The sequence below is a fragment of the Macaca mulatta genome, chromosome 3 (genome assembly GCF_049350105.2).
Source record: "Macaca mulatta isolate MMU2019108-1 chromosome 3, T2T-MMU8v2.0, whole genome shotgun sequence".
NCBI lineage: Eukaryota > Metazoa > Chordata > Mammalia > Primates > Cercopithecidae > Macaca > Macaca mulatta.
In genome coordinates, this window is record NC_133408.1 from 174,263,149 (window position 1) to 174,276,264 (window position 13,116).

A 13,116-nucleotide genomic window follows, 5' to 3' on the forward strand; every position below is an offset into this window, starting at 1 on the left:
GAGCTCACAGCGATCGATGGTCATCCTCTTCCTCCTGAGTCTTTTCCTGCCACCTTTCCTCCTTGCCTGTCTCCACTCATTCCCTGTCTTGCTCTCCTACCTTGTCTTCAATACACCATCATGCCAAAGAGTCAATGGCACAGCCTGCAAACTCCACAAAGATGCTACTGTTCACTGAGAGAGATGTGGCATTTCCTTGGGAAGTAGGGTGGAAATACAATAAAGATGCTTACTGTTGCCATTAATCTGGAACATTTCTGTCGTCCTATAATAATCGCTTCTTATGAAATATTCCAACCATATAGAAATGTACAGAAAATAAAGTAATGAGCCTCTGGTCACTGACATTATAATGTTAACAAGTGTTAGCTGGGTGTAGTGGTGTGCACCTTAGTCCCAGCTACTAGAGAGGCTGAAGTAGGAGGGTCGCTTGAACCCAGGAGGTGGAGTTTGCAGTGAGCCAGACTTGCACCACTGCACACCAGCCTGGGTGACAGAGAGAGACTTTGTCCCAAAACAAAACCCAAAAACCAAATGCTAACATTTTGCCATATTGTCTCCAAACCTTTAAAAAAAAATTAAAGAAATTAGGGGTTACCAATATAGTCAAGGACCACTTTGTGCACATTACCCTGACTACCTCTCCAGAGGCAAATGCCTATCCTAAATTGGTGAGTCCCCTCACCCTCTGATTGGGGCTGAGGGGTACACCTACATTCCCAGGCTTCCTTGCTATGTTATGACTTCCCCTGGGTTTGCTCAGTGAGAGGTACTGTTAGGAGCTTGAAGGGCTGGACAAGGGAAGAGCCAGGTATTTCTCTCTCCCTCTCTCTCTGTCTCTTGACATTGAGTGGCATCTCCAGTAGAAAGCACATTCCTCTGTGGGCCCAGCTTTTTCCAGGCAGCCTCCACCTTGATTCTATCTCCTACCAGACAAAGCTTCTGGGTTGAGGGAGCAGCACCCTTTCTTTGTCCTTCTTCCTTAGGAGTGAGGATCTCTTCCTGCTGCTGCTAAACTGAGTTGCCTCATCTCCTTTCCATAGCCCAGCCATTCCATCACATGTAACTGATCACGAATTATAACCAATTATTTGAATCAAACATCCAATATTTAAAAATCTTAGCACAGTTTCTTTTCTCCTGGCTAGACCTTTCCCTGGTATACTTCCCATCCACATTTTTGTATTTTTAGTATATATGTTCACATCCATACACAATGTCATAGACGGGGTGCTTTTAAAATGTATATGGAGGCACACCCATGATGGCTGAATAGGAAGAGCTCCAGCCTCCAGCTCCCAGCGTGAGTGACAGAGAATACGAGTGATTCTGCATTTTCAACTGAGGTACTGGGTTCATCTCACTGGGTCGTGTTGGACAGTTGGTAATGTAATCCAGCATACAAACAGAACCAAAGACAAAAAACACATGATTATCTCAATAGATGCAGAAAAGGTGTTTGACAAAATTCAACAGCCCTTCATGCTAAAAACTCTCAATAAATTTGGTATTGATGGAACATATCTCAAAATAATAAGAGCTATTTATGACAAACCCACAGCCAATATCATGCTGAATGGGCAAAAACTGGAAGCATTCCCTTTGAAAACTGGCACAAGGCAGGGATGCCCTCTCTCACCACTCCTATTCAACATAGTGTTGGAAGTTCTGGCTAGGGCAATTAGGCAAGAGAAAGAAATCAAGGGTATTCAGTTAGGAAAAGAAGAAGTCAAATTGTCCCTGTTTGCAGATGACATGATTGTATATTTAGAAAACCCCACTGTCTCAGCCCAAAATCTCCTTAAGCTGATAAGCAACTTCAGCAAAGTCTCAGGATACAAAATCAATGTGCAAAAATCACAAGCATTCTTATACACCAGTAACAGACAAACAGAGGGCCAAATCACGAATGAACTCCCATTCACAATAGCTTCAAACAGAATAAAATATCTAGGAATCCAACTTACAAGGGATGTAAAGGACTTCTTCAAGGAGAACTACAAACCACTGCTCAGTGAAATAAAAGAGGACACAAACAAATGGAAGAACATACCATGCTCGTGGATAGGAAGAATGAACATTGTGAAAATGGCCATACTGCCCAAGGTAATTTATAGATTCAATGCCACCCCCATTAAGCTACCAATGACTTTCTTCACAGAATTGGAAAAAACTGCTTTAAAGTTCATATGGAACCAAAAAAGATCCCACACTGGCAAGACAATCCTAAGCCAAAAGAACAAAGCTGGAAGCATCACGCTACCTGACTTCAAACTAAACTACAAGGCTACAGTAACCAAAACAGCATGGTACTGGTACCAAAACAGAGATATAGACCAACGGAGCAGAACAGAGCCCTCAGAAATAATACCACAGATCCACAGCCATCTGATCTTTGACAAATCTGACAAAAACAAGAAATGGGGAAAGGATTCCCTATTTAATAAATGGTGCTGGGAAAGTTGGCTAGCCATAAGTAGAAAGCTGGAACTGGATCTTTTCCTTACTCCTTATACGAAAATTAATTCAAGATGGTTTAGAGACTTAAACGTTAGACCTAAAACCATAAAAACCCTAGAAGAATACCTAGGTAATACCATTCAGGACATAGGCATGGGCAAGGACTTCATGTCTAAAACACCAAAAGCAATGGCAACAAAAGCCAATATTGACAAATGGGATCTAATTAAACTAAAGAGCTTCTGCACAGCAAAAGAAACTACCATCAGAATGAACAGACAACCTACAGAATGGGAGAAAATTTTTGCAATCTACTCATCTGACAAAAGGCTAATATCCAGAACCTTTAAAGACCTCAATCAAATTTACAAGAAAAAAACAAACAATCCTATCCAAAAGTGGGCAAAGGATATGAACAGACAGTTCTCAAAAGAAGACATTCATACAGCCAACAGACACATGAAAAAATGCTCATCACACTGGACATCAGAGAAATGCAAATCAAAACCACAATGAGATACCATCTCACACCAGTTAGAATGGCAATCATTAAAAAATCAGGAAACAACAGGTGCTGGAGAGGATGTGGAGAAACAGGAACACTTTTACACTGTTGGTAGGACTGTAAACTAGTTCAACCATTGTGGAAAACAGTGTGGCAATTCCTCAAGGATCTAGAACTAGAAATACCATTTGACCCAGCCATCTCATTACTGGGTATATACCCAAAGGATTGTAAGTCATGCTGCTATAAAGACACATGCACATGTATATTTATTGCAGCACTGTTCACAATAGCAAAGACTTGGAACCAACACAAATGTCCATCAGTGACAGACTGGATTAAGAAAATGTGGCACATATACACCAGGGAATACTATGCAGCCATAAAAAAGGATGAGTTTGTGTCCTTTGTAGGAACAAGCATTAAGCTGGAAACCATCGTTCTCAGCAAACTATCGCAAAGAACAGAAAACCAAATACCGCATGTTCTCACTCATAGGTGGGAACTGAAGAATGAGATCACTTGGACACAGGAAGGGGAACATCACACACCGGGTCCTATTGTGGGGAGGGGGGAAGGGGTAGGGAGAGCATTAGGAGATATACCTAATGTAAATGATGAGTTAATGGGTGCAGCACACCAACATGGCATATGTATACATATGTAACAAACCTGCACCTTGTGCACATGTACTCTAGAACTTAAAGTGTAATTTTTGAAAAGGATATAAAATGTATACAATTGATACACAGGAAGCAATTTCAACCCAGAGCCCAGTGATATCTCCTTAGTGAGCATTTGGTGAAAATTTTCTTCTTCATGTGACTGTGATTACGACTTACTTGATAAAAAGTTTAGGTTATAGGAGAAAATGATTGGGTTTCTATTATGTGGCATTTTTTTGTTCGTTTGTTTCACTTGAATTTAACCAAACAGAGGTAAATTTGAAAAGCTAATGTGGAGAAATGCGGTGTTTCAAAAAGCAACTTCTTAGTTATTCTGTTCTCTGTCTTTGTAGAGAAGGAGTCTTGCTCTGTTGCCCAGGCTGGAGTGGAGTGCCGTGGCATGATTACAGCTCACTGCAACCTTCAATTCCTGGGCTCAAATAATTCTCCTGCCTTAGCGCCATGAGTAGCTCAGAGTACAGGCACAGGCCACGACCTCCTGCTAATTAATTTTTGTAGAGACATCATGTTGTGATGTTGCTATGTTGCCCAGGCTGGTCTTGAACTCCTGGCCTCAAGTGATCCTCCCGCCTTTGCCTTCCAAAGTGATGGGATCACAGGCATGCACCACCTCACCAGCCAGTTATCTGATTATATTTTTGGCATTTATATCTCGAGTAATGAGAACCTTGCAGGTCTCATGGTCCTCAATGTCACAACTGTAATAAACACAAGGCATCCATCCTAAAATTTGTTCACTATTTTGTCCCAGTTGGTCAGAAATAAAGCCACCATCCTCTACAACTAAACCAAGGCTACTATTAAGGGGAGAGAATCTAAGGTATACACTACTGATATGTGTTAAATAACTCTTATGATAATGTAGGGAACTTGCCTTATGAAGAGAAAGGAAGGGGCATAACCACAGAGAGGAAGATGGTAAGGTCAGTGTGGAAAAGGAAGGGAGCTCGTCGTGGGAAGTAGGGAGGCAAGGAGTGAGGCTCTTATGTTTCAAGTATTCTCTCCACTCATTGTCTAAGAGAGGGCTAGAAAGATGGGTAGCATCTACCACGGAGATTGTGGAATCACTGTGACTGTCCTGCTGTGCCCAGGTAGTCCAGAGGGCTAGACTTCCCCTGTTGTATTGAAGTGAGATCTGGCAAATGCTGGCCAGATGATGCCAAACTATAACTGGGACCTAAAGGGATTTGGATCTCCCAGCCAGACCCCTTAATGCCTGACTGTCCAGGGCTGCTCCAGTCATTTCAACAACCTTGCAACAACTCTGCATTTTACATGATTAAAAATTTGGACCTAGCTGGGACTGGTGATTCACACCTGTAATCCCAGCACTTTGGGAGGCTGAGGCAGGAGGATTGCTTGAGGCCCAGAATTTGAGACTAGCCTGGGCAACATAGTGAGACTGTTGCTATATGAAATATTATTTTAAAAATGTTGAGCCTACTTATTGCATTATTGTGATTTTAACTGTACATTATAGTTAAGAATGTACAGATGAAAGAGGTTTCTGTAGAAAATATTTTTCAGTAAAATTTGAAAGAACCCTGAAGAGTGAAGATTGTTGGAAGTAAGTTTTTTTTTTTTTGCTTTAATGAGCATGCAAGACTATAGCAATGTAAACTCTGAACAGACAATTATGCAAAAATATGCCAGAGGCAGTGGCTCACGCCTGTAATCCCAGCACTTTGGGAGGTTGAGGAGGGTGGATCATTTGAGGTCATCATGGCAGAACCTGGCCATGATGGCAAAACCTAGTCTCTAACAAAACTACAGAACTGATCTAGGAATGGTGGCACACCCCTGTATTCCCATTCAGGAGGCTGAGGCACAAGAAACTCTTGAACCCAGGAGGCGAAGGTTGCAGTTAGCCGAAATTGTGCCACTGCACTCCTGCCTGGGTGACAGAGTGAAACTCCATCTCAAAACAAAAACAAACAAACAAACAAACAAAAAATAGGAAATAAACAGACTTGGACAAACCATTTGGCAATTTTCTCATAATCAATAGAGCTTATTCATGTCAGTAAGAGAAATCTAAGATGCCCAAAACAAAGTTTTGGCAAAACATCCACTGGGAAAACCAAATGAAAAATACACTTTTATTTCAAATTATTCTCATTTAACAAGTCTTTCGATTTTCAAAAATACGTATTCTGAATGTACAATGCAATGGAATTTGATTATATTTAATTTTAAATTCTACCTAATTCATTTGTTTTTCCTCATTTGTTGTCAGTGTTTTCCCAGAAACTTCATGAAAGTTTTGCACCCTTAAAATCTTAAAGTGTTGCCTTCCAGCATTTTTATTGGTTCAAAAATGTCAGGCCCCAAATAAGTTAGGGAGAGTTGGTGGGACCAAGAAGACCTTGACCATTACTGAAAAATTACACAGGAGAGGTACTTGTGCCTCAGGGTTTTGCCCTTGCTATTCTCACTGCCCGAGATGCTCTGCCCTCAGGTATTAGAATAATTCTCTGACTTGTATTTTTAATTTCCTTGTTGATTTATCATCTTCTCAGAGACACCCTTCTTCATCATCCTATTTAAAATTAACCCATCTCCTCTGATATTTCCTCTTGGCCTTCTGTGTTTTCTTCTTCTCCATAGCATTTGTTTATCCATATGTTATATATTTTATATATTTGCTGTTTGCTTGCTTACCCTGCTTCTACCCACTAGAATGTAAGCTCTGTGAGAGAAAGGATTTCTGCGTTTTGTTAATTATTATATTCCCCTGCCTCAATGATATCTGGTGAATAAATGGATAGATGGAATGTATGGAACAATGGATGGATGAATGGATGGATGGAGGGAGGGAGCCATGGATGGATGGATGGAAAAAGGGAAGGAAGGATGGAAGGATGGATGGAAGGTTGAATAGAAGGAAGGATGAGTAGAAGGATACATGGATTGGGGTTGGATGAATGATGGATGGATGGATTGTTGTGTGGGATATGATGAGGTTTCTCTTCAAATAATGTGATCAATCTTTTATTCTCTAATTCATAGTAACCCCTCCACCATTTTTCCTTTTCCTCCTTTTTTCCTTTTTGCCTTTGTTAGATGCCCAGGCACGCCACAGTACCAGGCATTATCAGTAGAAGCTCACATTCCATTCCTTATTTGCAAGGAGGACTAACTTTTGAGCTCATTAGAGACACTCCTTCCCGTTTATTCTCTGCTTTTTTTTTTACATGCCCACCTTATCTTAAAAAGTCAGATGTTTAGCCAACCGGGATTAGTTTAGATTGTACGACCTGACCCTGGCCAATGGAGAAAGGATAGAAGGGCAGTATTTGCGTCAGGAATAAAGGCTCTCGTGCCCTTTTGTTCATGTGTGCTCTCATGGCGACTGGCCAAGGAGGCACCCCTCGGTGCAGAAGTAAAATTGCTTTGCTAAGAATCCTTTGTTCAAGTGTTCAATTTCCTTAAGATTTTGAGCGTTATTCCTAACAGTTCTGGCGTCCAACTTTGAGGCTCGAACATTCTCCTTTGGGAAAGGGGCCTTTGGTCGCCCCACCCAGAGGGGTGCATCCTACTGTCTAGTTACCATGGCCCTAGCGTGAGGGAGACTAAGGCCCACTTGTTGTAAGGAATAAATCCGGATTCTCAGCAAAGCGGGAAGGAGAGCCTTGCAAGACCACGGCAATAAGAGGAGCAGGTAATTCTTTTTTTTTTTTTTTTTTAATCTTAGTAATTTAAATTTATTTATTTATTTATTTTCTTTTTTTATTTATTTTTTTCTTTTTTATTATACTTTAAGTTCTAGGATACATGTGCACAATGTGCAGGTTTGTTACATATGTATACATGTGCCATGTTGGTGTGCTGCACCTATTAACTGGTCATTTACATTAGGTATATCTCCTAATGCTATCCCTCCCCCCTCCTCCCACCCCACAACAGGCCCCAGTGTGTGATGTTCCCCTTCCTGTGTCCAAGTGTTCTCATTGTTCTGTTCCCACCTATGAGTAGGAACATGTGGTGTTTGGTTTTTCGTCCTTGTGATAGTTTGCTGGGAATGATGGTTTCCACCTTCATCCATGTCCCTACAAGGACATGAACTCATCCTTTTTTATGGCTGCATAGTATTCCATGGTGTATATGTGTCACATTTTCTTAATCCAGTCTGTCATTGATGGACATTTGTGTTGGTGCCAAGTCTTTGCTAAGGTGAACAGTGTCATAATAAACATATGTGTGCGTGTGTGTTTATAGCACCATGACTTAAAATCCTTTGGGTATATACCCAGTAATGGGATGACTGGGTCAAATGGTATTTCTAGTTCTAGATCCTTGAAGCAGCTAATTCTTGTGCACGGAATAAGGTAGGAGACAAAAGATGATTTAATATTAACTACTAATAATTCAGTTCATCCAGCAGGCTTTTTAACGGGGAATCCAAACTTAAAATGAGAGCACACATGTCTAAATCTAATTAATTACCATAACAAATTCAACAAGACTTAGGAAAAACTCCCTTCAAGACAGGACGGCAGTTATTCATAGATGGATCCTCCCAGGTGATTAAAAGAAAAAGACATAATAGGTATTCAGTGATTAATGGAAAGATGCTTAAAAAGTAAAATCAGGAAGGTGGCCGGATAATTGATCTTCCCAAGGGTGTGAAGTGTTTGCACTCAGCTAAGCCTTAGGACATTTACAAAACCAAGAAAAAACTATCTAAGTATGCCCTTGGGGTGGCACACACATTTGGAAAAATTTGGATGGAGAGGGGTCTTATCAATAGTAGAGGCCAAGATTTGTTTCAAATAGAACTGATGCTCGTGTCCTCAACAATCTCCAATTGCCAGAAGAGACAGCTATTGTACATGTCCCAGGGCACCAAAAGGACTTGCCTTTCACAAGTTGAGGAAATAATCTTGCAGATCAAATAGCAAAACAAGTTGCCATTTTTTCCATTTAACTCCATGCCTTCCTCCTCCTACTGCAACCCCTGTTTTCTCTTCCATTGAAAAAAAGAAGTTGATAAAAATAGGAGCTAAAGAAAATGCAGAAAGGAAATGGATGTTACCAGATTAAAGGGAAATGTTGTCAAAACCTCTCATGAGGGAAGTCTGTCTCAATTATGTCAAGGGACCCATTGGGGACCCCAAGCAATGTGCGATGCAGTTCTCCGGGTTTATGGGTGTATAGGAATTGACACCCTGGCCAAGCAAGTTATAGATAGTTGCTTAATATGTAAAAAATCTAATAAGCAGGTTCTAAGTAAATGGCCCTTTGGAGGAAGAAATCCAGGGTTGAGACCATTTCAAAGTGTTCAGATCGATTATACTGAAATGCTTTCAATTGGTCGTTATACTTATTAGTAATAATAGACCACTGTACCCACTGGGTTGAGGTAATCCCCTTAATAATCACTTGTTTATTCTCTTTTTTTTTTTTTTCAACAGAAGGTCATCTTGTCATCAATGTAACTCAGGCTAGTCATTTTTTAACCCTTCTGTTTGATGCCTGTTCAGTCATCCATGTGGAGAGGAGCAGATTCAAAGGAAGCTATCCCATGTTGATAAGTGTCTATGTCCATACCACAAAGAATCAAGCAAGTGTAAAAGTCCCTGTAGTGGCTGGGCAGATGTTTGGTGGACTACTAAGCACAAAGGGTGAACAGCCAAGCCTCCTGCTTCAAATAAGTTGTGAGGACTGAAACAAAAAACTCCAATTAGTCCGTGGTCCCACCCCACCAAATTGTAAGCCATTACACTGTAACCCCTTGCTGCTGATTATAAATAATCCGCAGACCATGGCCAACAGCACTCTATATTCAAACAGTATGGGTTAGGAGCAGACATTTAATGACAGATCCATTTCTTAGAGAAACGGATGTGAGAAGGAAATATGACACTACTCCTCATTCATTTTTCTTCTACAAAATAATTTTCTCTCAACTTTTTATCTATTTATTTTTAACAAAGTAAAGCGTCGTACGGACATATATTCATCAGTTTTAAAATATGAGAGTTTTTTAAAGGTGCAAAACCAGGAGTAGATTGGTAAATTCATGAAGCTAGAAAGGAGCTAATCAAAGTTCTTATTAAACCTTCTGGGGTTGATTAAGAATAGCTAAAATTTGGCCAGGCATGGTGGCTTACGCCTGTAATCCCAGCATTTTGGGAGAGCAAGGAAGGCAGATCTCAAGGTCAGCAGATTGAGACCATCCTGGCCAACATGGTGATACCCCGTCTCTAATAAAAATACAACAATTAGCTGAGTGTGGTGGTGTGCACCCGTAGTCCTAGCTACTCGGGAGACTGAGGCAGGAGAATCCCTTGAACCTAGGAGGCAGATGTTGTAGTGCACCGAGATTGTGCAACTGCATTCCAGCCTGGGTGACAGAGCGAGACTCCGTCTCAAAAAAAAAAAAAAAAAAAATAGCCAAAATTCCCTGTAACAAATTCCCTCAAGAGGTAGAATCAATTTCCTTACTCCCTGGCCCTTTTCTGGCCTTGAGACTTGCTTTGATCAATAGAAGGTGACAGGTGACTCTGCACACATTCCGAGAGTAGGCCTCCTATGATGCTGCTACCTATGAACAAGTCCAGGTTAGCCTCATGGAAAATGAAAAACATGTGAAGAGGGGTTCCTGCCTTCCCTGACATCCCATTCCACCCCAGTGAAGCCCACAGAGGTGAGGAAACCCAGCTGACACCACGTGGTTTTGATACCAGCTTATCAGCTGCTTCCTGACCAAACTGCCAGCCCACAAAATCACTAGCAAATAAATGGTTGCTGTTATAACCAGTTGGTTTGTTACATGAAAACAGCTAATCGATATACCTTCTTAATCTCAATTATCTAAAAAAGATCTCCCTCCTCACCGATTCATAGTTAAGTGGTTCTCGAAGGAATATTATCATGAATAATACACATTTCTTTTTTCTGTGCGTCACGTAAAAATGGTCAGAATCAAAATGGAGTCACTAATGTTAAAAAACAAACAAAAAACAAAAAACAAATACAGCTCAGAAGGCCATGAAAGGAGGGTTCTAATGGTTGTACGACTGAAAACCAAAATTACCACGAAAGACTGCAAAAACCACAAAGTTGAACAAAGGCCATTGCAACTGAATAAAAAACATACTCTGCAAGGACCTGTGAACAGCTAACTGCCTGTCCAAGCTCAGACTAACACTCTCATGATTGATCTTTGTAGCCAAGGCTAATTATTTCAAAGCAATTAGATAATCCTCATTTTTTCCCTGAAAAATTTTTGTCTCGCTTTATTTCCCCAAATATACACATACTTTCCTCTGGCATGCGTATTCCCATTGCAGTGCTCTACTCCCAGAGAAATATTTTTCTTTTAGGGACCCTCTCTCTGTTATTTAGCTTGACGGTCACTAAGGATTTACTATTTCAACAATACTAACCCTGCATGTCATCCAGTATCCACTGGGAAAATAAGGTGCCCCATGTGCAGATCCAGGAGACTTTGTGGCCACCAGATGATGAGGCATGCGTGTATTTATGTATCTGTTTTTGAGACAGAGTCTCTCTCTGTCGCCCAGCCTGGAGTGCATGGCACAATCTTGGCTCACTGCAATCTCTCCCTCCCAGATTCAAGTGATTCTCAGGCCTCCCAAGCAGCTGGGACTACAGCTATGTGCCACCATGCCCGGCTAATTTTTGGATTTTTAGCAGAGACAGGATTTCACCATGTTGGTCAGGCTGGTCTCCAACTCCTGAGCTCAAGTGATCCACCTTCCTCGGCCTCCCATAGTGCTGGGATTACAGGCGTGAGCCACCATGCCCGGCCCATGCATGTATTATTAATGTCGAAGTAGATAATTTAACAAACATCAATGAAATTTAAGATATTTCACTCATAGGTACAAAATATCATGCCAATTGACCTCTAAGAGCTGTCATAAACCACAGCCCAGAGATTCAAGTCCATTTCAATTTTCAAGCAAACCCACCTCATAAACAAGAATGCGAAAAAAACAGAAAAACCCACTACCCTCAAGCCGAAGCTGATGCTGTGACATGGCCCTGGCCTGTCATGGTATGTCACAGCATGGCACAGGCCTGTATCATGTTCCCTAGATTGCTGACTACCAACTAGTTACAGCTGACTCTAATCAGCCCAGGATTTGACCATCTCTGCATTGAGCCTGGAATTGCCACTTCTAAAATGGAAACACTGCTTCTTACCTCTCCTCCCTAGACTCCATTTCACAGAGGAAACCATCACAGGGAAAGAAAATCCTTGTTTTTTTTTCCTTCTTTGCTTTGCTTAGTCTCTTTCTTTCTTTCTCCCCTTCTTTCTTTTTCAGACAGGGTCTCACTCTGTTGTCCAGGCTGGAGTGCAGTGGCATGATCTCTGCTCACTGCAACCTCCACCTCCCAGGTTCAAGCGATTCTCCTGTCTCAGCATCCCAAGTAGTTGGGATTACAGACATGGCCACTGTGTCTGGAGTTGGTCCCTTCCGGTAGGTTCCTGATCTCACTAACTTCAAGAATGGAGCACACATCTTCGCAGTGAGTGTTACAGCTCTTAAAGATGGCACAGACCCAAAGAGTCAGCAGCAGCAAGATTTATTTTGAAGAGTAAAAGAACAACGTTTCCACAGCATGTAAGGGTACCCAAGTGGGTTGCCTCTGCAGGCTGGGATGGCCAGCTTTAATTCCCTTATTTTTCCCTGACCACTTCCTGCTGATTGGTCCATTTTACAGAGTGCTGATTGGTCCATTTTAAGGAATGCTGATTGGTCCATTTTACAGAGCACTGATTGGTCCATTTTACAGAGTGCTGATTGGTCCATTTTATAAACCTCTACTAGCCACAGAGCACTGATTGGTGCATTTTACCATCCTAGCTACAGAGTGCTGATTGGTGCATTTTACAATCCTCTTGTAAGACAGAAAAGATCTCCAAGTCCCTATGCAACCCAGAAGTCCAGTTGGCTTCACCTCTCACCACCATGACCAGCTAATTTTTGTATTTTTAGTAGAGATGGGGTTTCATCATGTTGGCCAGGCTTCTTTCTTACCCTTTCATTTTTCTTTCTTTACCTCTCTTTCTTTCTTTCTCTTTCTTTCTTTCTTTCTTTCTTTCTTTCTTTCTTTCTTTCTTTCTTTCTTTCTTTCTTTCTTTCTTCTTTCTTTTCTTTCTTTCTTTCTTTCTTTCTTTCTTTCTTTCTTTCTTTCTTTCTTTCTTTCTTTCTTTCTCTCTCTTTCTTTTCTTTCTTTCTCTCTCTTTCTTTCTCTTCTTTCTTTTCTTTCTTTCTCCTTCCTGCCTGCCTGCCTGCCATTCTGCCTTCCTGCCCTCCTGCCTTCCTCCCTACCTTTACTCTCTTTCGTTTTCTTTCTCTTTTCTCTCTTCTGTACTCTTCCCTCATTCCTTCCCTCCCTCCCCCTACTCTTCTTTCCTTCCCCTCTCTCTCCCTCACTACTTTCCAACTTTGGGCTGTTTTGAATTTCTTGACTCATCATGAACAAACA

General features: G+C 41.2%; 1 protein-coding gene across 1 annotated transcript in view; it reads right to left on the reverse strand.

Annotated features, from left to right (window-relative positions):
- Positions 1 to 13,116, reverse strand: part of AKR1B1 (aldo-keto reductase family 1 member B) — a 199,383-nt gene that overhangs the window by 129,419 nt on the left and 56,848 nt on the right. The gene's annotated exons all lie outside the window — the stretch shown is intronic.